Source organism: Agelaius tricolor, unplaced genomic scaffold (genome assembly GCF_023055355.1).
Source record: "Agelaius tricolor isolate 1412-34295 unplaced genomic scaffold, bAgeTri1.0.p SCAF_1, whole genome shotgun sequence".
Lineage (NCBI taxonomy): Eukaryota > Metazoa > Chordata > Aves > Passeriformes > Icteridae > Agelaius > Agelaius tricolor.
This window is the reverse complement of record NW_027269261.1, coordinates 16,296,960-16,322,011: the sequence shown is the minus strand read 5'-3', so window position 1 is coordinate 16,322,011 and position 25,052 is coordinate 16,296,960. Positions and strand designations below refer to the sequence as shown.

At 40.5% G+C, this 25,052-nt stretch overlaps 1 long non-coding RNA gene across 3 annotated transcripts in view; it reads right to left on the bottom strand.

Moving 5' to 3' along the window:
- Positions 1-25,052, bottom strand: part of LOC139589027 (uncharacterized) — a 324,400-nt gene that overhangs the window by 32,591 nt on the left and 266,757 nt on the right. For all 3 annotated transcript variants that reach the window (XR_011678905.1, XR_011678906.1, XR_011678911.1), the window contains one exon: positions 19,798-19,984. This is a non-coding gene — a long non-coding RNA (uncharacterized lncRNA). The remainder of the gene's footprint in view (positions 1-19,797; positions 19,985-25,052) is intronic.

The following is a 25,052-nucleotide window of genomic DNA, read 5'->3' as shown; positions in this document are numbered from 1 at the left end:
CATTTTGAAATGAATTTTGGAACAGATGTACAGAGGTAGGCAATAAAGCTGTGATAATAAGGAACATTTCTACATCATCTCACAAAACTACTAATCTATAATGAGGACCAAAACTATTCATGAGAGAGGATGGTTTTCATTATTTTCTTTTTCAGCTTCAGTTTGAGTATTCTGATTCCTTTACTCACTTGGTAGATATTGATTTTTTTTTAAAGCATTTGGTAGCTATTTGACTTTATCATTTCTAATCCACAACACAGGCAAATGTCTAAGTAACTTCATTTCTTCTTCTTCTTTGCTGAAGGCAAACAGCACAGAGGAAGAGAAATTTAACAAATTTATTGTCCTTTATCTTATTACAATTAACTTCAAAATCTGTGCTTTTCAATAGTGGTTACTGACTTTAAACATCTCCTTTGAATACACAAATTCAAACATCACAAGAGGCTCTGATTTTAAGACAATACAGAATATCTACAGCACAGAGCTGATGACCAGCAAAGAAAATCTGGGTACCCCAAAACCCAAGTCCCCCAAGCCCAGCTGTCCTGAATTTTTTCCTGTTAACACAGAGTAACATTTAAAAGAAGGAAACTATTATACTCTTGGGCAGATAAGTTAGTCTCTAGACATCATTTAGACAAGGTAGAATAAATATTTCATAAGACTAAGCAGAAAAGATTGAGAGAGCAGGCAAGCTTTAAGCTTCCAACTGTTTCCACAGGTCAGCTAAAAGCAAAGGTGACACCTTCTTTTAAGCTTTCAGGTGGTCTGCAGAAGGACTTATGTGCCTGAAACCTTGTCTAATACTACTAATAGATAGCCAACTAAATTACTTTGTCTACTAAAAGATATCATCACTTCCAACAAACCTTGTCATGCTGACATAAAGCAGATTAGTCAGGCAAGTTGGGTGCTGTGCCAGATTAAGCTGCATACCAAAGGTTTGAGTTTACACATATTACTCACTGCATTTTTCAGCCTATCTGTTCAGTTCATCCTGTTCTGAAAAACACACACACACACATTAATCTGGGTCAGTCTTAATTTTAAGATTTCTACATTTAAGTTTGTTTTTTTTTCTTGCAGGGATGGGAAATTTTCCTCTATATCTGAACATCCCCCAAGTTGTGCAAAGCCATCTCATTTTTCCACAGCACAAAGAAGGAGCAAAAGACTGAGGGAGGAGGGAAGAACATCTAGTTCCAAGAAAAGAGCAATGATATCTTTATTTAGGCGAGTTATCCCTTGGAGTTTGGCCAGCTCCCTGAAGCATTAACCTGAACGAAGGTGACTGACAGCACTGGCCTGACAGTCAACAGATACTCAGCTTCTAAATCTCTGCCAAAACCTGGCAGTCAGGCAGCTAGGAGCAACTACTGGGCTGATTGCAGGAAAGCCATTGACTTCAGAATTGACATTTCCCACTCTTCTTTCCCTTTTTCTTGGAAGTTTTCTACTCTCAAACCAGCTTAATGATTATGAAACAGGACAGGAACACAACCCAAGATAATTTTGCTTTGGTATGCACCTGCTCATTCACTCCAACCCCACCCAACAACTGCAGTGTTTTAGATGTTTTTCAGCTTTGTTTTAGCTTCAGGTGTATGCACAACACTCCCTGTGCCTTGCACAGGTCACCGGAGGATGAGAGAATGTCACAGAACGAGTTTGACGTTTTCCTAACTTGAAGAAAGGCCTTACTAAGCGCACTCTTTCACGCCCACGTATGTCTGAGATAGCACATATTTCTCCCTGAATAAGCTCCTGTGATTAAAAGTGTGAGGGGAGGGGAGAAAAAAAAAATTGCTGAGTAGGAATTTTCATCTGATCTCTGGAGTTTAAATTATCTGGGGGAATTGAGAGTGGGGAAATAGGAGAGCAGCAAAGAGGAGGGGTCCAAGAATGTCAGAAGCAGTGCTGATATCCCAGTCACACTGGCTGCAGCTCCAGCTTCCCACGATGGCACTTCTCTAACAGCACAGCTGGCCTTCGTGTCCCAAGCCAGGGATCCGGAGCGATAACCACGGCAAGAGCCACACCGAGGGCTGCGGTGACAAGTGTGAGATACATCACAAAGGTGGCAGCAATGTGGCACTTCTTGACGTGACACCTAATGGGTCAAGCCTGATGCAAGACCGGTTCCTATCCATTTGGCCACATCTCCCTAGCTTTGGTGTGAAATCATCATTTTCCAGTTAGTCACACCAGCTCCGTCTTCCAGCAGAGCGAAGAAAGGTTTAATTTAGAAACAAAATAGTTAAAGGCCTAAGTGATGACGCTTGTTATGTATAAGAGAACAACTTGGAAATTTAAAAACAGCCTTGTAATTAGGGATTTGAGTGAGATATCACAAAGTTCAGGCTTGAATCCATGCTCTGCATCAGTTTTTCTGTATTATTTTTGGACAGTCTCTTAGTTCTGTGTGATTCAGTTCCCCATCTGTACAGTAAATGCTTCTTTCCCTTTTTTGTATCTTGAATTACATGCATTTAACTGTACTGAAATCCAGATTTCATCTGGGACTTTGAAGAATTGAATAAAGGAAATTACTATGATTATTTAGACACAGAGGTGCGTGCACACATAATGAACCATTCAAATGACTGCTCCAAATTCACTCGCTATTCCAAAATGCAGAAAATGGTCTCCTCTTCCTAAATGCTGTCCTAAACAGTAAACTGCCTGTCCACACTGAAGGCATAAAAGCCAAGAAAATGCTTGAGTATGTAAAGAAAACAGTATTTCCAAAGATGATAAAAATTTGGAAAATTTACAAGTTTTCAAATGTTTTAATTGGACAAATTAAGGACTATAATTTGGCATTTGCCTTATAACTGTGACCTCTCTCCCAGCCTTCTCTTTCAAAACACTGCAATGCATTTTCCAGATGTGTGCTGAGGAAGGGGACTTCTATCTTCAGTGGTGCCTCACATCACAGGGGAAAAAGCTGGTTGGGGGGGTTCTCCACCCTACCTGCCCACCCTTCCCTTGTAGTTTTATGCAAACAGCTGTAGAAGGGATGTGATAAGAGAACAAGAAGGTTGGCATATGGCTCTAGATGTGCTTAATACAGAAAAAAAAAAATTCATGTCCATATGATTTTATTTTCTATATTTGAAAGCAAAAATATTGCCAAATTCTAGTCCAGGATCCTCTTTGGAACATTATAGTGTGATTGGGAATAAAGCTTCATAGAAAACAGCCATGCATTTGAAAAGCAAGTATCCCTGGGTGCACAACTGAGCTACTCCCAGAAGGTCCTGATCCTGTCCTAGCTACTCACAGAGAGTCTAGAAATAATTAAACTAATTACCTGCAAATATTAAAATAGTAGCATACATATCCATTTGAGTAACTGCTGCCCCTGGATGCTACTCCAAGCACTGTACTGATTGATCTCAAGTCCCCAGACCAAAAAAGGCCCTAAGAAGTCCTCAGTCATCCCACAGGACAGGGGTTACTATATTAATTATTTCACTGCTGATAAACTCATTTCTCAACTGTTTCTACTGACCACCAATAACAGACACTACATGGCCCCTCCAGGAAATCTGCCCTAACCCAATGCTACCATTATTTCTGGGGAAACTTTCTGCACATCTAATCTGGAGCTCTCCTGCTGTGATTTTGGCCCCAAAACACTTGAAAAAGAGGTAACACCCTAATTTTTTTTTTTAAAGTCTTTAATGTACTTAAAGATTATTTATGCCTAACTTCAGTGTCTTTTAGAAGACAGGAAAACTGAAGTTTTTCCCATTTCTCCTCCTAAGCCATTTTTCCCAGACCTATAAATATTCTCACTGTTTATTCAAAATCTTTCCAACTTTGAAGAATAGTAGCAAACCTAATCCACACCTTACCAGTGCCAAGTGACATAACAGTATCTTGAGAGGTAAATGCTTGCTAAGTTCTGATTACAAGGAATGCCTTTCTTTGCAATACCATTATGTGACTGGTTTTAGGGTTAAATTTGCATTCAGCTTGTGATCTAATGATAATTCACCAAAACTTTTCTAAAGTGCTGTCACCTGCACATTATGCATCCCACGTTCATGCAGTCAATGACTTGTGAGCTTAGTCCCCAGTTGAATTTTATCTCTTCTTTTATGTTGGTTTTTTTCACCAGTTCCTCAATTTCTATATGTCTTTCTAAATTCCTAATCCCGTCTCCTAGTATATTTGCAGGCCTTTATAACTTCATGTTGTCTGCAAATTTAATAAGCATATTCTGTACTGCTATATGCAAGTCATTTATGAGAACATTGAACAGAGCGGGAAGCAGTACAGATAGCTGTGGAATATTACGCATCACATTCTTCCAATTGGATAGGGGAATGCTGATAACAATACTTGGGATACAATTAACTAACTCAGAGGAGACTCATCTGGTTTAATCTCTTTTCCTTTCTCCATTCAAATACATGTATTCCATCCACCCTTTTCAAGTCCATTTTTAGTGCATTCTCAGAAAAAACTCAAGCAAAAACAACAAACCAAAACCCAAAAAACGAATAGTTCAAGAAAAGATCAAAAGGTATAATTCATCAGACCCTACACAAGCAGGCAAGGTCCATTCTGTCTAGATACTTCTTACTTGTCTGGTCTAGGTTGAGATCTAACATCCTCACTGATGCTGTATCAAATTTATTTATTAATCAAAATATCCTGATTTGGACTGCATGTTAATTATCAAAGATGTCAGAGAATCTAGTTGTGCACCCAGCACTTAAGCCTGGCAATTTAGGAACTCAAAGACCTTACCTACACCTCACGGCTTCTCTTGAAATTAGAGCCTTGATTGCTTGAGAAAAAGGTCAGATGTACCCAAAATAAAAGTCCCAGCTCCAGTACTATCTTTGGTAGTGAACTGCATAGACTGAATGGGTGGCAAGTTTAGATTAGATAATACAAGTTCTTTACTCCTTATCCCAACGGGCTCAAAACAGGGGATGCTGCAGAAGTACTATATTCATCCCAGAATGTGACAGCATTAGTTACTAGGACAGCTAAGCACTTCTGTCTCTCTAGGGACAGCCAAGGAAAGTAATCCAAATTAATTTTAAAGAATGATTAGTCAAATCAGCTAATTAGCTAATTATATCTCAGTAAGAAAATTCTTACTGAGACCTAGGGTGGACTAAATCCATTTTCAATGCCAAGCCAACTTCAGGCAGCTTTCATTTTGCACAAGGGTGTCTACGCAGCTCATACACTGTGAATTCACACCTAATCTGAATGAATTTCCTGAGTGTCCCTCTGGGGGGAAACTAACAGGGAAAGGAGAAAGCATGGATTTTGAGGGAAAAAAAAAAAAAACCAAAAACCACTTTTTAAAAAATTAATTGCTCGATGATTCAGACTTGGACTGAAATCTATTTCCTATGTGTTACCTAATCAGACAGTTTCATTTGAGCAAGCAAAGAGCCAAAAATAGAGTCGTGTAAAAGCCCTCTGAGCAGAATGGAGCTCCATCCCTGTTCCCAGGCTGCTCCTGCATCCCATACCTTTGAGTGGCTGGGGATTGCTGATGAGGTCTACAATGTTTCAGCAGGATGTGGTGCTAGTAGTGAAGTCTGTCTAAGATATGGGTTTGCATCAAAATCACATATCAAAAAAGGAGCAAAAGGATGTAAACAAACTAGTTTAATGGCATTTTCTCAGCAGAGCAGAGAGAAAGAAAGTGGTTGGTCTTGAATATGCTTGCCATGAGAAAAGCAGAGGACAGCTCATTTCTGATTCTTCCCAACCCCCGAAGTATTTTGTGTAACTGGTAAAGCAGCACTTTCCACTGACCTTTTGGAAGTAGTTAAGAGGAAGATATTTTTTAATTTCTACCCAAAAAGAGACTCATAAAACCAGGGAAAGATGGGCCAGCCTTACCCACCAATTTAGACAGCTGCTCTCTTGCAACCAAAAAAGGAGATTTGATGGTTTTATGACCTTCAGCACAATGCAAAAGCTTATACCAAGTTCTCTGGCATCTAGTTGCACATCAAGGAAAAGATCATTTACAAGTGACACTGGAAAACTGCCATTTTATATAGGACACGTAGAGAGTGGAAACTCTGCATTTCCCTCCAGATCGTTCACACCATTTTCTCAGACAAAACCCAGTTTTATGGGAGAGCACATAAGCAACCTCTGAACAAAAAACTTTCTGCCATACTTTTTGGGTGGTCACAGGTTCTAGCACCTTCTCTGGCCACAAGACCAGCCTTATGGCACAAGTTTTCCTATCGGCCTGGTGGTGTGGCCTGGCCTTATGGCACAAAACTCATGATTGTTCTCAGAATCAGGCTGCATCACCAGAGCACAACTCATTCTTAGGGGAAGCAATGAAATGTGCTCTGGAGAAACTGCAAGGGCTTGAGATCTCTTTGACCCTTCTGTACCTCCACAAGGACCATAGCTCAAATACAAGATGATGCAAAGCTCAGTGACAGACTCCTTTAGTGTCTCCTCAATCTTACACCACTAAACCAGATCAACACTTGGTCTGGGGCTAGGGCTCCACTCAGTGAGTTTCAGGAGAAGCAGACTGCTCCGGACAGCTTGTTTGAACACATTGTGACTTCAGGCACATCTGAAGGGGCCCCAACTCAGCCCGAGCTGAACCTGCTGCTTAAACAGCCAGTAACACATCAGCAGCTCCAAAGACACTCATTAGCTCTATCACTAGATGCTATCAGAACAGAAACTGCAGTAATTGACTTTCAAAATAGCTAAAAATCAGTGGGCCAAATAGAGAATAAAGAGAGGCTTTGTCAACTAATCATCCCATCCTAACCCAAGAGGCCTTTCCTGCAAGGCTGCTCTAAGCCTTCCGGGTTCCTGAGCTGCAGCAAACTCTCAGGCCTAGAAATCACTTGCTGATCTTGCTAAGATTAAAGTCCATCTCAACATCCATAAAAATAGGTTGCAAGGTCTAGACTACTTCTTGTGCTGTTTGCAAACCTTATTGGAGTTTGAGGACTTACAGGCCATTTTTGGCATTTTGCAGAATCAAGTACTGCTTGAAAATTAAAAGAGCATCTCAGCCAGATAGGAAAGCTGTTGAGTAGACAGGAATTGGTAAAACTGACTTCAATAAAGAAATCACTTCAGTGCCTTGAAATGCCTGAACCTGTCGAATTAGTAGTTTGGGGATCTGACTTCTTTGCTATGTATTAGCCCCCAAAGAGAAAATAGCCTGTCAAACCAAGAAAATATCATCTTTTATTTCATTAATTCCTTAGATGAATGCAGGTCTTCTGTCAGGGTTATTCTTTTCTCAGGCACTTAGGAATACTTTTTTTTTCTTCTTGGAAAGACAGTGGAGAAAAATGGGAAGGATTACATGCACATACATAAGGAGATAGTTAAAGAGAGGATGGAACTATTGGCTCTTTGCTCCATCATCTGGGTATTTACCTTTTGTTCAAAATACTGAGACATTGGTAATTGCATCTTTATGACAAGGACAGGTTTCTTCTGTAGCATTTGTATATCAGCAAGGAGTGATTATCTCATGACACAGTTTTACTACATAGTCCTCCCACTGACTCATTTTTCTTGGTGCTACTGAAGCACTTGAGTGGTTTTTTTTTTTTTCTTTTTTCCTTGTGCCTAAGAACAGCAGAATTATTGCATAAATAACTCAAGAATGAAGAGTCCTATTTATCTAAATGAGTCCTCTGGTGCCTTCTTGCACCTAGGCTGTGTTATTCTATTTAGCTTGATTAATAAAAACACAAAGAAGTGAGAATTTTTTCCTTTGCCAGCAATTAAATGATACAGTTGCAAAATAAAACACACATTCACGTGGAGTCTCTTTCAGGCGAAATCTCCTCAGAAGCAAATGTATTTCCAGAGCTCATGGGTAAATTCCTTTACACTGAGGAGCTTCTCCAAACCTATCACCTTAGTAATCAGCCAAAATGATAATGCATGGACACAGGCAAAGTTCTTGCTTTACCTGAGGTTAAGTCCTAAACCGCTGTCTATGTGAAGCTGAAGGAAACACATGGCTGTGCTTTCCTAGGATATGAGACCTCTGCCACAAAGAAGATGGTGCAATTCCCACCTGCTATAGCAAGCAGCTTGGCAGTGAGCCCCTGGTGATGGATATCACACAAGAAAGTTATATTTACTATCAGCATCAATGGTCAGACTGACTAAAGTCTGACATTGCCATCACCTAATTTGAGGTGTCAGAGACAGAAATGGGACAAAAGCAAGTCCCGCAACAAATGTTTCCTGAAGGTCAGTCTGTCAGAAACCAGGAAAAAGCCACCTGGAAGGGTGATGGTGCTCAGCTAGGGATCCACCAACCCAAATAACAGGATATTGCCATAAAGCAAACCACCACAGTCCTTGTCATCTGTCATCGCCACAATCCTGAGCTCATCTAAAGGTTCTTTTGACAAGGATATTTAAGTCACTGAGCACTATCAGGTGTGGAGCCCTCGGTGCCAGCGACGTGATGAAACTCAGCGGCTCACAGAGGAATGCTGCGGTGCTGAAGTGCACCCTGAGCAGCACCACACTGCTCCTGCCTTGGGTCTCCTCCAGCACACCAACAACACTGTCCAGCTTTCAACCAGGACTTCACTTCTGGATGGGAGGAAAACCCTACAAAACACTGCAGTGGCAACAATGGCACTCATAGGCACACACAAGTGTGGGAGAATCCTCCAGGCAGGTTCCAGGAACGGAGGTAAAGCCATTCCTCCAACTAAGGCACAGGAAGGTGCTTTATTCATCAGTGACACTGATGGCTGTTAAAGGCATTAGAGATTTTTCCCAGCTGTCACCACCCCTGCTCCAATGTTAAGCGTAGGTAGAAGCTCTAGTTCTGGAATTAAATGCAGCTGCTCGGTGTGATTCAGATCACCAACATGGGCTTCAGGTCCTTCCCAGGCTAACTCTGCTCTCCTCCCAGCCCTTGCAGGCATTAAGCTCTAAGAATGACAAAGTTGGTGGCTCTGAAGGTGCTAATATATTCCCAAGAAAACAGGAGAGCCCCAAATTCCTTTTACAGCAGAAGCCCAACAACTTTACAAATTGAAGGGAAAGAAAAACCAAATGAAACCAAAAAAGACCCAACAAATTTAAAGAACCAACCAAATAAAAAACCCCAAAACATATAGTTTTGCCATCCATCCAGCTGGACAGATACAACATGAAACAACAATGCATCTGAATGTGACAAAACCCACCTGAAAACAGAGAAGGCTAAGGGAGGAATTGGTGACTGCACAAAGACACCACAGGCACAGCCAATCACTGCCCCCTGAACCTTTCAGAGCGCCTACAGTTTTTCTTTCCTCAACAATGTTCATTTATCCAGGACTAAATATGAGATTTCTAAGCTGGATTTGTGAATTCCTGCAGAGGCTTTGATTTAGCTCCTGACAAGCTGCAGGGGAGGCATAACTGGAGTCAAGAGTTACACGCCATGCTTGCTTAATCTTCTCTGCAAAACGCTACAAATAGGAGATCCCCTTAAAAACACAAAGAAAAGAAAAACACATGAAAAAAGGAAAGAGCAACAGCAAAAACACCTTCTTCTGTAAGAAGCAGGGCTGGTGGAAGATACTTTCTGCCACACAGCTAATTACCTTGGGTCCTCTTATCAAACAAATGGACTGGGATGATATGCCAATAACAGGAGGAAGGATCTAATTGGGGGATACCAGGGGGTAACACAGATCATCTTGTTAAAGTAAATTTGTTAATCTAGTGTATATGAGAAAAGGGCAAATGGGAGGGAGAATTCATCCTTGTTAAACATTTACCAAATGTTGGGTTATTTGAGCCCTGGGGAGAAGTAAATGTATTCACTACTTAAAGGCTGCAGCATTTGGTCTTCTCAGTTGGAATTTATCCCTGATCTGAAAGGAACATTTTTTCCCACTTGGAAAGGTTAGCAGTCTTTGTCTGTGCGAGTGATTTAATATAATGGACCATGATTATTGTTGGATTATTATAATGGCACATTGGCACAGTTATAGTTAAAGTTTTGGCAGAGTTTGTCTCATAAACTGCTATTTTACAACTCGGCTGTAAAAGTTTACTTCAGTCTGAAACTTGAGATACAAGATCTCAGTCCAGGAGGAATCTTTTTTTACTTTTTTTAAGTCAAATTAAAGGAAAAAAATGCTTAAAATTCTCCTGGCTAATGTTTAAGTTATGCAAGTATTAAATACAAATTTAAATCTACTGGCTGAAGACACTTAACAGCATTTGCTGCTCCTGAATGCCTTTGAGTCAAATCAAAAATAGTTTCAAGCGCTTTTATGTAGAAACATGGTTTTCTCACTTTCAGTATTTTGAAGAAAAATGTGGACTAGTATAACAGCTGGGATGTTAAATAGAAAAATAGAGAGTGTGCCACAAGCACTTTTTCTCAACAGAATTACAAGCATATATTTGTTATTAAGAATACAATTGATTTTTATTTTGCATATGTAAATATACAATCATTAGTTTTAAACCCAACATTTGCAAAAGTTTTCAGAATGCATACTGAGGGAAAATTCAGCTTATTTTAAGAGCCTGTGTGGCCTTTGTAGAGTAAGACTACAGGACAAGCTAAGTCCAGCACTGTATCATCTGCACAAAGCCCCCAAATTTCTCAGTTCTTAGGGGCACAGTAGCCAAGTGACCACATCAGCGCTCATATCTGCTTCCCCAAAGAACTCTAAAGGAATTCAAATACCAGACTATGAAAACACTGCTTACTGGTACTGTAACTCTACCATTTATATCCACCTGGTGCCAGAGACATTGCAGCTGGCAAATATACAATCAATCCTAGAAAAAAAGCTTGCAGGAAATACAGGGCAGTAAGTAATTTCTGGACTAAAGCTGCAGAAACTGTAAAGAATAGAATCATTCAAGATAAAGCTAAACACAATAAGCTGGCGAAGAGCCAGCATAACTTTTTTAAGGAGAACATCACAGCTCAGATTTAAGGAGGTGAAGAAGGAACAAATATACAGCCAATACAAGCCCTGGCCAGCTCCAGGTGCCTTTAGCCAGCAAACTTATGGTCTGAAGCAATACCACCAGAAAGTTACTGTTTTGGCATGAATGCAAGTTTCCAAACTCATAGCATGTAAGCTATTTCTGCCCAGTATTTTGAGGTTAATCTCTGGGTTTTCTTTGAAGCCTCTCTTCCCCTATTGGGGCATTTATGTGCAGGGGGTTGATGCAAACAGCCAGAATCATGAATCTTCAGGCAGTTTTGAGGAGATGTGGGAGTATATCACTCCCTGCCATATGGCAGGTCTTGGAAAATGCTGGTGACTCACCAGTGGAGACTTATCCATCCAGTTTTCTACATAGCAAAAAAAACTGTTTCCCCCAAAAAATTTCCTTACAGAGAAGTTTTATCACCTGATCCCTGTGGTTTGTGCTTTTGCGGTAGAGCACAAAAAATTAACTAGAAGTTATTTTTCCCTGATTGAGTGTGACCCATGGAGACTCGTCTAAGAGATCTCAAGGTCAAAAAACTCAAAATTAAAGATAATCTGGTATCTCCTTAATCAGAGTTAACATTTTTCACAGGGTGAAAAGCATTAAAGGCAGTCTATAGCTTTCATTATTGAGTCAAATAAATTTTTTACTTTTAAATCCCACTTGTAGCACAGTTTGTAACATTCCAAGTCATATTTATCTTTTGCATTTTAAAATATGATGCCTTTCTATAAATAGCTACAGGTTTCTTGGCAGCATTGGTGTGACAGAGGATTAATTAAACTGGAAAGCAGGGAGTGTGGGGACCAGATTTATATAATGAAAACAATATATCTGCTAACACCAGAGAAGTGCTGACACTGTAATAATGCTGATATTAATATTTGGAACAGAACATTGTAGAGCACATTAGTAAGGTGGTTAAATCTGGTGGGCTGAGAAATGATCAGAAATTACCAGAAGAAAATAAGGCTGTTACTTTGCTACTAATATTATAAGTCTCACTCCCATTCAGAAAGATTCACTGATATCTTGTATTTTAATACCCAGAGCCTGCAAAGTCCACTGACCTCCCATGCAAACTCCACAGCAGCTGTGAGAATATTTGGAAGTTTGATGGATTTTGTCCCTAGATAATATCACAGCAATCTGCAGTCAAATGGGGACTAAAGACATCAATAAGAAAAAAAGAATTAAAATCTATCCCCTCCTCCAGTCTACCAGTTAGTTAATACAATCAATTTGTTACATGGTTTTATGTTAACATAGCCTTATTTACTTCAAAAACAATGAGAGAATGAACATCCAAATACCACATCAAAACAACCCATTTGACCTTATGAACATTTTCCAGGATTTCATAGAAAGTCACAAACAAATAATTACCTTTGAAGTTTATACAAAACAGGGAAGAAAAAGCCAGAAAATACACAAAGAAACTAATAAAAAAAAATTCCTTCTAAATACAAGATGCCCCAGGGCATTTAAATATTTAAGAATATTAAAACACATTCAAACTTTACTTCACTACTCTTGGAAAACAAAAGGCACCACCTAGTAATTTCCACTTGATTCCTTTTGCATTCCAACTTCCACCTCATCCGAGGACATTACACATGATGAAAACAAGTATTAAAACTAAAGAAAAAAAGTCAGAGTAAAAATATATATATGTCAGCACTCCAAATAAATTAGGGTAATTTTCATCAGTAGATGACAATTTTTACATTTATTACAATATTTTCCCCATAACTATTCTGTCTGGTGACACTTTTGCACATATATTAAATATACGTGACAATATATAATGTATAGCTAGATATTTGACCATTGCTAAATGCTGCAGTATTTTGAATACATTTGCAGACAGTCAGATATTTTAGACTTTCAAGTGATGCATTTTAAAGCACAGTAAAATGAAGATAATTTACAGAGGAAGAGACAGATTCTGCTTTTGGCTGCTAATAAGAAAACTCAGCCTCCTGACAGGTCTGAGAGTACGAGACCATATCTTTACTATCTTTAAAGGCATAAGCTATGTTAGGAAATAAGAGAGGTGGGAAGATGCTTATAAGGACAAGGCTGTCTACATAAATCTGTAGGAAGCTATTGAAAAAGTTAAACCAGGTGTCACCAGCTCAGAACCTGGCCAAATAAGTTAAATTCTAGTTCCTGAGGACTATGTGCTGATACAGGAAAGGGAACATGATCAAAGGCAGGGATATTTCAATTTGCGGGGCAGACTTTCTCCTGGCACTTGTCATTTTTATTCAGCACATTTAGCCTGGAATGAGCACAGATGAAGTTTATAGTGAGAGAATAACAGAAGCCTCACCTACTTCAGCCCAGCTCTTGTCTCTGTTCTCCTCCCTAGCCAGCTCTCATCCCTGCAAACTTTAATTCACAACCCTGCCCCTCCATGCTCCAGCCTCTTCTCCTGCCTCATCCTTCATCTTTCTGGCCACAGTCCAAGGCCTTGGCCCTTTGCCAAGTCCTCACCAGGGCTCATTGTCTCTTTGCTCCCCCTCTCCCACCTTCCCAGTCCTTCACCTTTGTAACCAAACTCCAGGCTTCTGCTCTCAGGTCGCCTTCCCTACCACTCCTCTCATCTACATTCAGAGCAGAAAGACCTCAAGGCTGCTCTGGCAGAAATAAACCAACACAGAGGTGTAGGCTTCCTAGCACAAGGGCTTGCCATCCTCTAAAAGCCCTGAGGAAATGGGCAGCACACAGAATGTGGATGTTCTTCCCCTTCCACCCTGCAGTGCTTCCACCTCTGGTACCAGGCTGGCTCTCTTTGGGCAGAGACCATTAGGCAGTGCTGAAATCCAACTCCTTGTTGCTGAATATGCATGAACCAAGATGGTTAAAAGCTTGCCAAATTTGTGTGGATTTTGACAAAAATGGCGAAAGACATATCCTTGAAACAAAAGTCAGTTTGTTGCCAGCTTACATGCCTCTGCTCCAAAATATGGGTGTGCCATACAGTTTTAAAGAAAATACCACCAGAAGTGGGTGTTTCTCTTTTCCCCCCCCATCTACTACTGCAACACACTGATCCAGCCTTCTCCCTGTACTGCTCCACCCTACCAACCCTATTTTTTTGGGATTGCTTCAGCTGAAATTTTGTGGTTTAAAGTAGATAGCTGGACAGGAAAGCATGTCACTCAAATTATTAAACTTAGCAAAGACATACAAACCCAGGATCTCCTAAAGGTTCATTGTTGGTGAAATGCTCTTCCAGTTCCAGTTTCCCAAAATTTAGATCACACAGTGTACTCCGTCTTCTTTCATAGCTAGATCCACAGGGCACTGCAAGGTGTCATCCAGCAGCCTTGGGATGGATCACTTTCAGGGGGCTGCAGGTTTCTGCTGATTTGCCAAGGTGTTTGGCTTTTTGTAGGAAAAAAACTTTTCATTAAAAATCAATTCCAGGAAAAAAAGGACGAACCAAAGTACAAAAGATGGGCATCTAGTATTTGTTAATGGCTTGTCTTAAAAATTTGTGAGGTGCTTTAAATTCAGGGTGGGTTCCAGACACTCTGAATAAAGAGAAGCAGTATTTCCTCTCTGCCATGACTGGGATATAAGTAACAACTGACAAGCTTAGGGAAGGAAACGGATGTAGAAACTTTTATAGGCAATTCCTCGGATTCACTAGGAAAGTGTTAAAAAAAAAAAAAAAGAGCTCAACATAAACAGTCTTTTATGTGCATCTAAAACTGACTTGAGCCAAGAGCCAAGCCAGCCTTCAACCTACTGGAGATACCATCCTGGTCCTCACTTTCTCCAAAGGAAAACTAACCAGGCAGCACCTGTCCAAGGGCTGTGCTGTATCCCAAAAGGCAGCATGCTTCCCATGTATTTATTATAAGCCTTGGAAGATCCAGCTTCTGTCAGCTGAAGCCACTGGTGCATTTGACAAAACTTTATTCTTCTGCTTCTTGCAACAGATGGGGAAGGCAGGAGCTGATGAGCCACCAACACCCTTTCCCCATCCTGCAATACATGCAATGCAAGATGCAGTATTGCAGCAGACAATCACTCAAATCCATCTGGCTCTCCTTTCACTGATGAATGTACCCAGTGAAGACCTAAGAAAGCCCCCAGTATGGTTTTCTACTTCTGAACTGAGACGTCAAACTATCCAGGGCAAAGTTTCTTCTCAGACAAAACCATAATATGCTGCATGGTTCAGGAGGAAAGAAACATCCATCATCAAGTAACTCAGATGATGGAAAACCGTGCAAACCATTTCCTTCAGAGTATATTGCAGAAAGCTCTGCCTGCATTTGTACCTGTCCTGGTATTGCACATAGCCAGGCTAGAAGCTTTACATCAGTTAATGACAACACAAATAAGACATGGAATCCACTGAAACACCTGGCTCCAGCTCTGGAGGTTCTGGGGAATGTCCCAAATTCCCCAGTAAGTGCCTTTACCAGCTTGGAAAAAAAACCCTTATGTTCCTAACAAACCTAGAGAAATTCTCTGATCCCCAACCTCTGTACCAAGACAGGGGCTCAATTGGATGAGAACTCAGTGGGTGATGGGATTGTCTATTCCAGCATACCACCAAAATCCTTCCCCTTGAGGGCCCATGCAGTTTCAGGCCAGGCAGATCTGCCAGAACTTCCCTCTGTCAAAGCCTCTTCAAGGTGCACACACTAATTTAATCCCTTCTCTTGAGCAATGGTTTCATTAGAAACACCCAAAATGAAGGTTTTTACTACAGGGTCAGCCTTGTCAGATACTAAACACCTTGCTTGATGACCATCAAGTGATAGCCCTGAAGGCCAAAATCCCATCCCCACCTTGTGGTAAGGTGCACAGGAAGCCCAGAATGAACCAGACCTACTTCATTTACAGCCACTTACAGGTCAGTCAGGTTCCACTTGCAGGAAAACTGTATCAAAGCAGAATTTCCCATCAATAGGGCACAACCCTATAGTCAAGAATCAATAGATCAGCTTCCCTTCTTGTTAGGATACCAGCTCAGTGCTACTGAAAAAAGCGTTTCCTTTAAACTCATCGACTCCAACTCCTCTGCTGACAAACATCTGCACACACACCAGTAAGAGGAATAGTAATTATTTCCCCAGAGAAAAACAATTTTGCTATAAATTTCAGAAGCGGCTTGATTTAACAAATTAAGCTAAGAGCTAAGGAGGCTAAATGCAGTTAACTTCTTTGAAGCTAGTGGAGTCAGAAATTACTTGCAACACTCCTTTAAACATTTTCACTTTTGAAAGGATGAGTATGGAGCTCTTGACAAAACTCCTGGCTTGGGTTTTTAGAGGGTCAAGAAACTAAAACTGACTCTAGAGAAACATCTTTCCAACTAATAAATCACAAGTGCATTTCTCTTCCTAATATTTCTTAGAACTTCCTGCATGAATTAATTGATAGAACTAGAATAGAAAATATCAACAGAAGCATACCGTTCAGAGCATTTAAACTTTTATATTCATTATTCAAACTTTGGGGTTTTTCCACATATTAAATTACATTTTTCACTTCTTCCTATTACTTGGCATGGGGAGGTTCTTGCTGTTTTATAAATACCTTATGAAAGACAACTAACTGCCGAAAAAGGGCAAAAGGTACAGTTTTCCTTAAGGAAAACAGCAGGAGTGTCCTGCTGTCATACAACCTGGACATTACAACTGTTCAAGGGTTTCTGTGCAGCTGAGGGCTTCTGCTCAAATGTCTTTTTTTCCCCTTTTTTGGTGACATAGGGAGGAACATATAAAACTCTTAAAAGAGTCTTTCCTCTGTGAATTGTTCCTTCTCCCTCTGCTGTGATAAATGCCATCTCAGAGATGGTGACACACATAAACTACAAGGATTTATAGCACATTTCCAACACTAATATTAAACACATCCTTTAAACTTCTTCTTTGGAAAGACTTCGATTTTTTTTTCTTCCTTTAGTATCATTTAATAGCTGTTAAGTCACCTTCAAAGAATTTGCAAAACCTTTGAAGTACAATACAAAAAATAGACTTCAACATCTTCCCAACAGTTGCAGGTAATGTGCAGTAAGTTTTGAAGGCACACAGAAATGGAGCTGTCTAATGCCAAGTTACCACCTCCCATTCCACAGCCTTACTCCTGCCAACGTCAGTTTTGCAAACATGCTTTTGTTCCATTCCCTTACGCTACAGAGGCATTGGGGATTAATGACACAGATTGCTAGTTTGGGGTTTGGGGTTTTTTTCCCTTTTTGGATAACTTACATATATTTTATTTTTAGAGAGGAGATTCTTCTCCAATTGCTTTGCAGCAGAGCTTGGGTTTGTGACTTCTTGCTCTCCCTTCATGAAGACAAGGGATAACTTTGCTGCCTAATTTCTTACTTCAGCTCTCATTTGGCCAGTAAGAGAGAGGATTACTGCATACCTGTCTTAGATTTTTCTGTTCTGTTACCACATGTCCATGGATTGCCAAGAATAAACCTTTAGGAAAGGCTTAGGAAATTTTTAGAACAAATATTTCCAATTTTAACTCACTCCAAACTCCCTTAAAATGCATGTGGCCAAGTGATGCTATTGCCCAACCACATGAAAACAAAGATTTCTAGCTTATGAAAAAAATCATTATCTGTACTTAAAAAGTTCAGAGTGCAGAAGTTCTGTGTAATTAAAACATTTTCTGAATCTTGCTAGTGGCTCAAAGGTTAAGTACTTTTCTTTGCTAGCATAGAGCACATCACTGAGAGGAAGCAAGTGAGCTTATTCTTTGAAAGACCATGAAAAAAACCCAAAAGACCACCACAAGTTTATTTGTACTTGCAAATCCTTTCAGGTCTAAAGAACCAGCAAGATAATAAATTGTTTTTGCTGAAAACAGGAAGTTTAGCAGAGATGCAAAAGAACAGTTAAACTTTGGCTAGACAGCCCAAAACCCTGCATTCTACTTTGAGAGTATTGCCAAAATTAAAAAAAAAATAAAAAAAAAAAAAAAAAAGGAAAAAGAAAACAGAAGTGTCTCAAATCCATAAAAAGCTAAAGGAACAGCAAAGGCATCTGGCAGTGGTAATTTGTTGCCAGATCTGTGGTTGTCTTGTGTTGGCTTCCAGTCTGGTTTGCCAGTTTGCAGTAACTTCCATCAAGTGCAGCTGAAATCCACATTTATAAATCCTCAAATGCTGTCAAAGCTAGATAAGTCTCAAGTAGTCCTGTCTTTTTTTTTTATCTGATCAAGACCAAAGGAATAAATAAATAAACACCATTCATAATATTCTGGTGTATAAAGGGAAACAACAGAATTTTCAGTCTCAGGACTAAGTCCCCACCAGGTATTTCCATGTAGAACTCAACAGGGCAACGCAGCACTCCCTCCTCTGCCCCTTCATTGTCACCCCTACCCCATCATCAGGCCACCAGCAGGACCATCTTTCAGCAGAAAAGCAACTCAAAGAAATGTGCGAAATGTGGTCTCTTTAAAAAATGTGTATGTTCAAAACAGATCCATCCATCGCACAACTAGAAATTAGCACAGACTCCAGCCCTTCAGAGGGATTTTGAATGGCTTATAGGACACAATAACCAGCTATAGCCTGTGAACACAGCCAGGCTTACAGTAGGCTCCAGCACTGTCCTCTTTTTGTCGCTATAGTGCCACTTTCTGGCTCACTTCTAGTCTGGATGGATTGGCTCCCTCCTTAACCTCCTTACCAAGGGCCAAGTGGAGTTCAGGGGCTGCCACAGGCCAGGGTTTGCTCCTAGGAAGCCACTCAAGCATTGCTGACTTCTTGTGGGAGGTAAAGACTGCATGGATGTGAGCTATACCATGGTATTTGCTCATGGAATGGAGAACAAATCCACAACACAAATCTAGCAAAGGATGCAAAGGGTCCCTCCCAATTCAATACTCATATGAATGCATTCATGTGAGAAAGGGAATCTTAAATACATTAAGTTTGTTTTTTGGGCTAGAACTTCCCATGATTAATCTGAGACCTTCCTCTCCCAAAATGCTGGGGGTTTTTTCCACCCTCTTTTTTTCCTTCTTTCTTTCCTCCCTCTCTACTCACATGCATTGTGAAAATGAAGATCCTCAAGGCATCTATCACAAAGCACCACTGAATCCTTTGGGCCAACCAAAAGATAAATATAATCAACAGCATAAATACTATCTTCTGAAACATACAACCCTGAAATTCAATGATCATGGACTAATATTTTTTTTTACAAAATCTATTACTATTGTTATGCAGTCTTAAAACCCAACTTACCAACAAGAGCTCATCTTCTCTATACCTGTTGTTTTTTTAATTCCTGAATCATGAGCTCATAACAAAGTCCAAAAATAGGGCATGCAAGAACGTGAGCTCAAGCCTTCAAATTTTTTCCTCAGTACAATTACTTGCCTAATTTAATTGCAGAACACCTCACACCTGCAGGAGCACAGTCAAGACAAAGGCTGGTATACTGTGAAGATGGAATATGCAGAAAGCTGAAATAGAAAGGTCCTGAGAACTTTTAATAACTACCAAAGATAACAAAAAGGAGAGGGGAAAAAAACCATACCAGCAAACCCTTACTTTTGTTTTACAGTGTTCACTATGGGATTCTTAAAGCTTTTAGAAGAACTTCAGTTAGAGCCCTGCTAGTCTCAGTCCCTCTGGAAACCTAGACCATGTATTTAATATTAAGCCCTCCCAGCCTCTGCTCTTTAATAATTGCTACAGTGATGATATCAACAACACCCACACCTTATAACACAGCACTTTTCATCTGCTGGAAACAAAACACTTCCCAAAGGAGGCAAAGCATTATCATTCCTTGTTTAGAAATAGAAATTCAGCTATTGAGAAATGAAACCACTTACCCAGGACCATTCAGCTGGAACAGTAGCAGAGCCAGGTGAAGAAGCCAGAGCTCCTGTGCAGATGTCCAATGTAAGCCTTTAACACTCAGCACCCCACCTCCAACTTCAGTAGATCAGGTAATGTTATACTCTCCTCTCTCCCAGATCTAGGCTCAGCTTTGGGTACAATCTGGAAGCACTTCAAAAGCTGTGGATTAAAAAGCCCTGTATAAATGCAAAGTGTGATTATAATTCAACCAATATTGGAAAAATTACAGCAGTTTATATTTGTTTTTCTGTATTTGTGGAATTTATGTTGTTTCAACACTTGAACAGCTTTTGATAATGACACCATCTGTTAATTCTCACCCCTCACTAAATTAGAACAAGTGGTGGAATTGTTATACTGCAGTTTTACAGATCCCAGCTTATCAAACAAACCTGAACCCAGGGTCTGTGAGAGGCATTACAAACAACAGGAGGCAGCAACCAGTCAGGTACAATTTCCAGGCCAATCAGAAGAAAAGAATAGGACAATCAGGAACAGCACACATCTCAGCAACTCCTCTAGAGCAGTTTTTTGTTAGGTTGTGCTTCATTTCCCAATGCTGCTGAGTAAACAGCATTTACTCCAAGGCCGCTCAGATTGGTGGGGCAGCGGTGGGTGGGGTATTCCTGCTAGGATCTGAGATCATTGACAAGTGGAATGGACACCTGGGTACAAGTTAAACACTCTCCAATTGCAACAAGTTGGCAGAGCTTTGAGTGGCTCTGTTAAATTAACGTTGCTAGATCAGTGTCCAAACTGGTGTGAATTGCTGTAATTTACACATTCTTTACCTGCAGAAATACCAGCTGCAAAGCATGAGGAGGAGCACAGGCCTTGGTAATATACTTCAGAGTAAAAGTGAAGTTGATAATCAACTTTTTTGGCTACACTCCCACACCCCCCCCCTCCCCCCCCCCCCCCCCCCCCCCATTTCCCTACATATTCATATCCTTCCCTCTGCACTAAGAAATGCTCTTCCTCTATTTTCAGGTTACATGAGAATCTGTTTAATACACTTGTATCTGCAAAAGGGTCAGCTTATGTCACATGCAGATCAAACAGTGAAAATACACGTCCTGGTCTCTAGACTACTTTTTGCATATGTTGTTAAACACCGTTTAGTTCTTCTATGAACCTTTTAGTTCTCTCTTTCTGAACTTGTGTCAATAATTTCATTCTTTTCTTAGATAGTGAACCAAATCCCTAGTAGTTGTAATCTTCTATTTCACAAAGACTTTTAGTAAAGGGATGGACTTTTAGTAAAGACACAAGCATGATACTTCACTACACAAGGAACAGGGAGTTTGCACATTTTATTTATGAATGTTCAGGACACAGCAATGGAAACCTCAGACCTTGCTATTCCTGATTATGCAGGAGTAAGGCACAACTGAAGTTACACTTGTCTAGGAAGAGCCTTGGTGGTGTCCCTCAAATAAGGCACATTTGGTTTTCAGCACCACAGTAAGACTTAATTACCTCACACACCTAGGAATGAAACATGTTTCCCACCTCCATGAGCACAATTCCCTGCAGCCTTTAGTGGGCTTCTAAGAAAGCTGCCCAGAGAAGTTGTGGATGCCCCATCTCTGGAACTGTTCAAGGCCAGAGTTTGTTTGGAGCTGTTGTTTGGAGCTCTGAGCAACCTGCTCTAGGGAAAGGGGTCAGTCTATGAGACCACACTGAAAATGAACCTTCTGTTAGCCCCAAGAATGGCAGGTAAATAACCTCAGCCCAAAAGGTGTTGATGCTGCTATGATGGGGTGAGAAAGATGTCCAAGGTGCAAAGTCTGCTTGACAAAAACTCCTGGTCCTCGCTTCCACTGATTGTGGGAGCAATATTGGGAGCACATAATAATCAGCTCACAGAGGACACCAAGGGACCTAAATTCACTTGTTGCTGTCATTAAGGGGTAATTATTCCTAGAAAAGAAGAAGAATGAAACATTTTCTGGGCATTATAGGCACACGGTTGACATCACTAGGAGCCAATCCAGACCCCTGAGTTCAGGCCAGTTTTCTAAAACCCTTTATGTCGTTGTTTTACAAAAGGTGTTTGATACCACTGCTGCCTTCTCAGATGTGATCTCATCCTTGACCCTGAGTGGCAGTTTTAGGAATAGCTCCCTCAGGTTTACTTTTATCAGATCATAAAGTACATCATATTCCCTTGCCTATGAGATGTGCTAAGGCTTGTATCATTTGTAACTGGAAATCCTATAAAGCTGTCTGACATTTTTTTGTCCACAAAAAATTGGAGTCAAAGTTGGAACGGATGAAAAAGTAGCTTCCAATATTAAAAAAAAGTGCTTGTTTGGTAGAGAAAACTATAATCTGGTGCACTTTTCCAGGAATACAGTAAGACCTAAAAGTTTTGTAATGACAGCATGGCTGTATCCCTTCTTGGAGTAATAAACACAAGGTCCTTGACTGACTTGCTCTGCCAATGTTAGAAATAGACAATATATTATATATTAAATACATTCAGTTTTTCTACAGAGAAAGCAGAGTGGTGCACAAATATCCAGCATCACATCTTACAGCATCCTGTCAGGACTCTTGGAGTAATCCTTTATTTTGCAGATCTGCAGACTAAGTATGAGGGATTAAAAGACTTGCCCAAAGTCTCTGAGCAAGGCAGCTGCCCAGTCACATTTTCACGGTGGAAGATAAGCACCACGCCAGCAAACAGCGTGACTCCAAACAAGCAGCCAGGTTGGGGGATGTCAGCAAAAGGGGCCAAGAAGGCTTGAGTCACAGCTGGCATGGGTCAGCATGTAAGTTGAGGGGGCAGAGAATAAGCTGAAGCTAAATATACTCCAACTCCTTGTAGACTCGGTGCTGGCAGTAGGCCAGGCTGCAGCAGTAATGGCTGGGGTAGGTTTAAAGTGCTCTCCCCTGCCAGCTAGTCAGCCCTGCCTTAAATTAACCCAGCTGACATTAGACTGAAACAGATGATGGTTCCTCATAAACTCAATTACACCAGCTCAGCCATGAGTGGAGAAGGCTCCAGATGAAATGTGGTGCTTTACCAATATCTTGAATCTCCACTACCTTTCCTGCAGTAACTGTTGACAGTGCCCTAAATTCTTTAAATCCATCTGAAAGACAAAACTTCAGGTTAAGCAACATCACTTCCAGGGGCCTCTGCCTAAGGTTGCTGTATAGATGATGAAAGGAGGTTTCTGAGACCATTTCTCCGCTGGATGTCAACATGTAGCAATGAATTCACACAAGATGTTCCTGTGGATTTCTTTGCTGGTAGGGTCATCCATTTCTACAGACTCCTTTTATTATAGTCTCTGATCTTTCCAACTGCAAGAAACCACAATACTGCTTTACTGGAGACTTGTTTAAGTCCTGATATAAAATGATGCTCATATATACCCTTAACAATCCCATTGCAATCCAACCATTTACTCCTATATTAGTTAGGGTAAAATAAAACCCTGGGGTCAGTAAAAGCATATATATTTGCACAGATATAAATATAGTTTGACTGCTAAACTTACACGGTGAGCCTACATTTTCTGTAATAAAATATTTAAGTGGTTTCAACTCCACAGCTGGATTTTTATAACTCTGACATAGCAAAAGACATCAGTGCAGGACAGCATCTACTGGACACAATCAGACCCAAATAAGTAATAAAATTAGTATCTTCATTATGGGCTGACAAGCACCAATACAGATTTTCCCAGAGAGAAATAACCTCAATACTAGCACTTCATGCCACCATAAACAGAACTCAAATCTTCATTTTAAGATGAATTTCTAATGCCTAGCATTTAAATATCAGAAAATTCTGCTAAAGAAATGTCTGAGGCTGAGCCAAAGCAGAATAAATGGCAGGACTGTAGTAACACAGAAACTTGTGGAGGTTTTGGAGATCAGTTTATCAGTTCTCTGGAATTTAGTAAAAGCTAAATTTTGTGACACCTAATTTTTTTTCTGTGCTTCTTCAGAAATTAGGCTCTCCTGAAAAATCACCTTTCAGGATGGTTTATGACAGCCAAAGCTGGACTAGTGGCAGGAGTTGCTTGAGCTGAGTCCTGGTAGTTCAAGTAGAAGCTCTCCCACTTGTCATCACAGAATATATGACCTTATTACTCCTCCCTCAGTTCTGGCACTGATTGTTGATGCTGTTTGCAGCCAGTAAAGTTTCCTCAGTGCTCTCTGCTGCCATCTCTCCCAGCCCCTTCTGCTTCTGTTTTCCAATTACAGCAAAATATATGTGAATCCAATTTTCTGCCAACACCTAGATGAACCAACTCCAGAAAAGAACATGGAAGATAGCAAAGCAGGAAGATTTGTATTAGAGTTATACTACTAGCTAAGAATACATTGAAAATTGCAGGAATTTATCTGTATATCAATGACACAATGCCACTTCCTACTGTATGACCTGAACAAATTAGCTACCAAAGTCCAGCCCCCAACAGCTCAGATTTATCTCAGATTTTACAGGCAGTGAGAATGAGAGTCAGTGACCAGGCCATGATTGTGAAGAAAGACTCAGGAGAAGCAGTAGACCCAGATCTGCTGGCTCACTTCCCTGGACATTTGACTTTCCTCAAGCTTCCTGTTAGCCAGGGGTATTGCAGAGAGCTGGAGAACTTGATTGTGTTGGGCAAAGTTTTTCCACTGGCAGTGAGAAGGTCACCAGGCAGGACTGGAGAGATGTCAGGGCTGCAGCCGACTCTCCTCTGGCTGGGAGCAGTCCCTCTGTCAGAGCACGAGCTCTCCCCTTGCTCTCTCACAGCCCTACCCAAAAGGCATTGTCTGGAAGCAATTAGAGATTTTAAAATTTTTTTTTCTTTTTTTTCCATCGTTGCCTGACAACTTCAGCAGACACACATGTAGCCATCCCCCTATGCTTCTAAAGAGCTTTGCTTACTGTTAACTATTTAAATGTTGAAAGTATTAAAGCTAATTGAACTCAATGCTCAGAGAACCAAGTCTGAGGTCAGCTGTCATAGACGGTAACACTGTTGTGGTAAAAGAACTTCGGGGTAGTTTAGAAATCTTTAGAAAAGCATTCGTGCCTGTCCACATACTTGTCAGTCCTACTTGTCACTGCTAATGTCAGGGGGTGTTTCAGGGTAGGGCAACAGATGGAGCTGCTTTGGGGAACTCCTTCAGGAACTGCTGTAGTTAGTGCTGAAAGTGATGACAGGAGATGATACTCAGCTGGCAAAATTTTAAGCACCTTGCTTCAGGTGCTTAA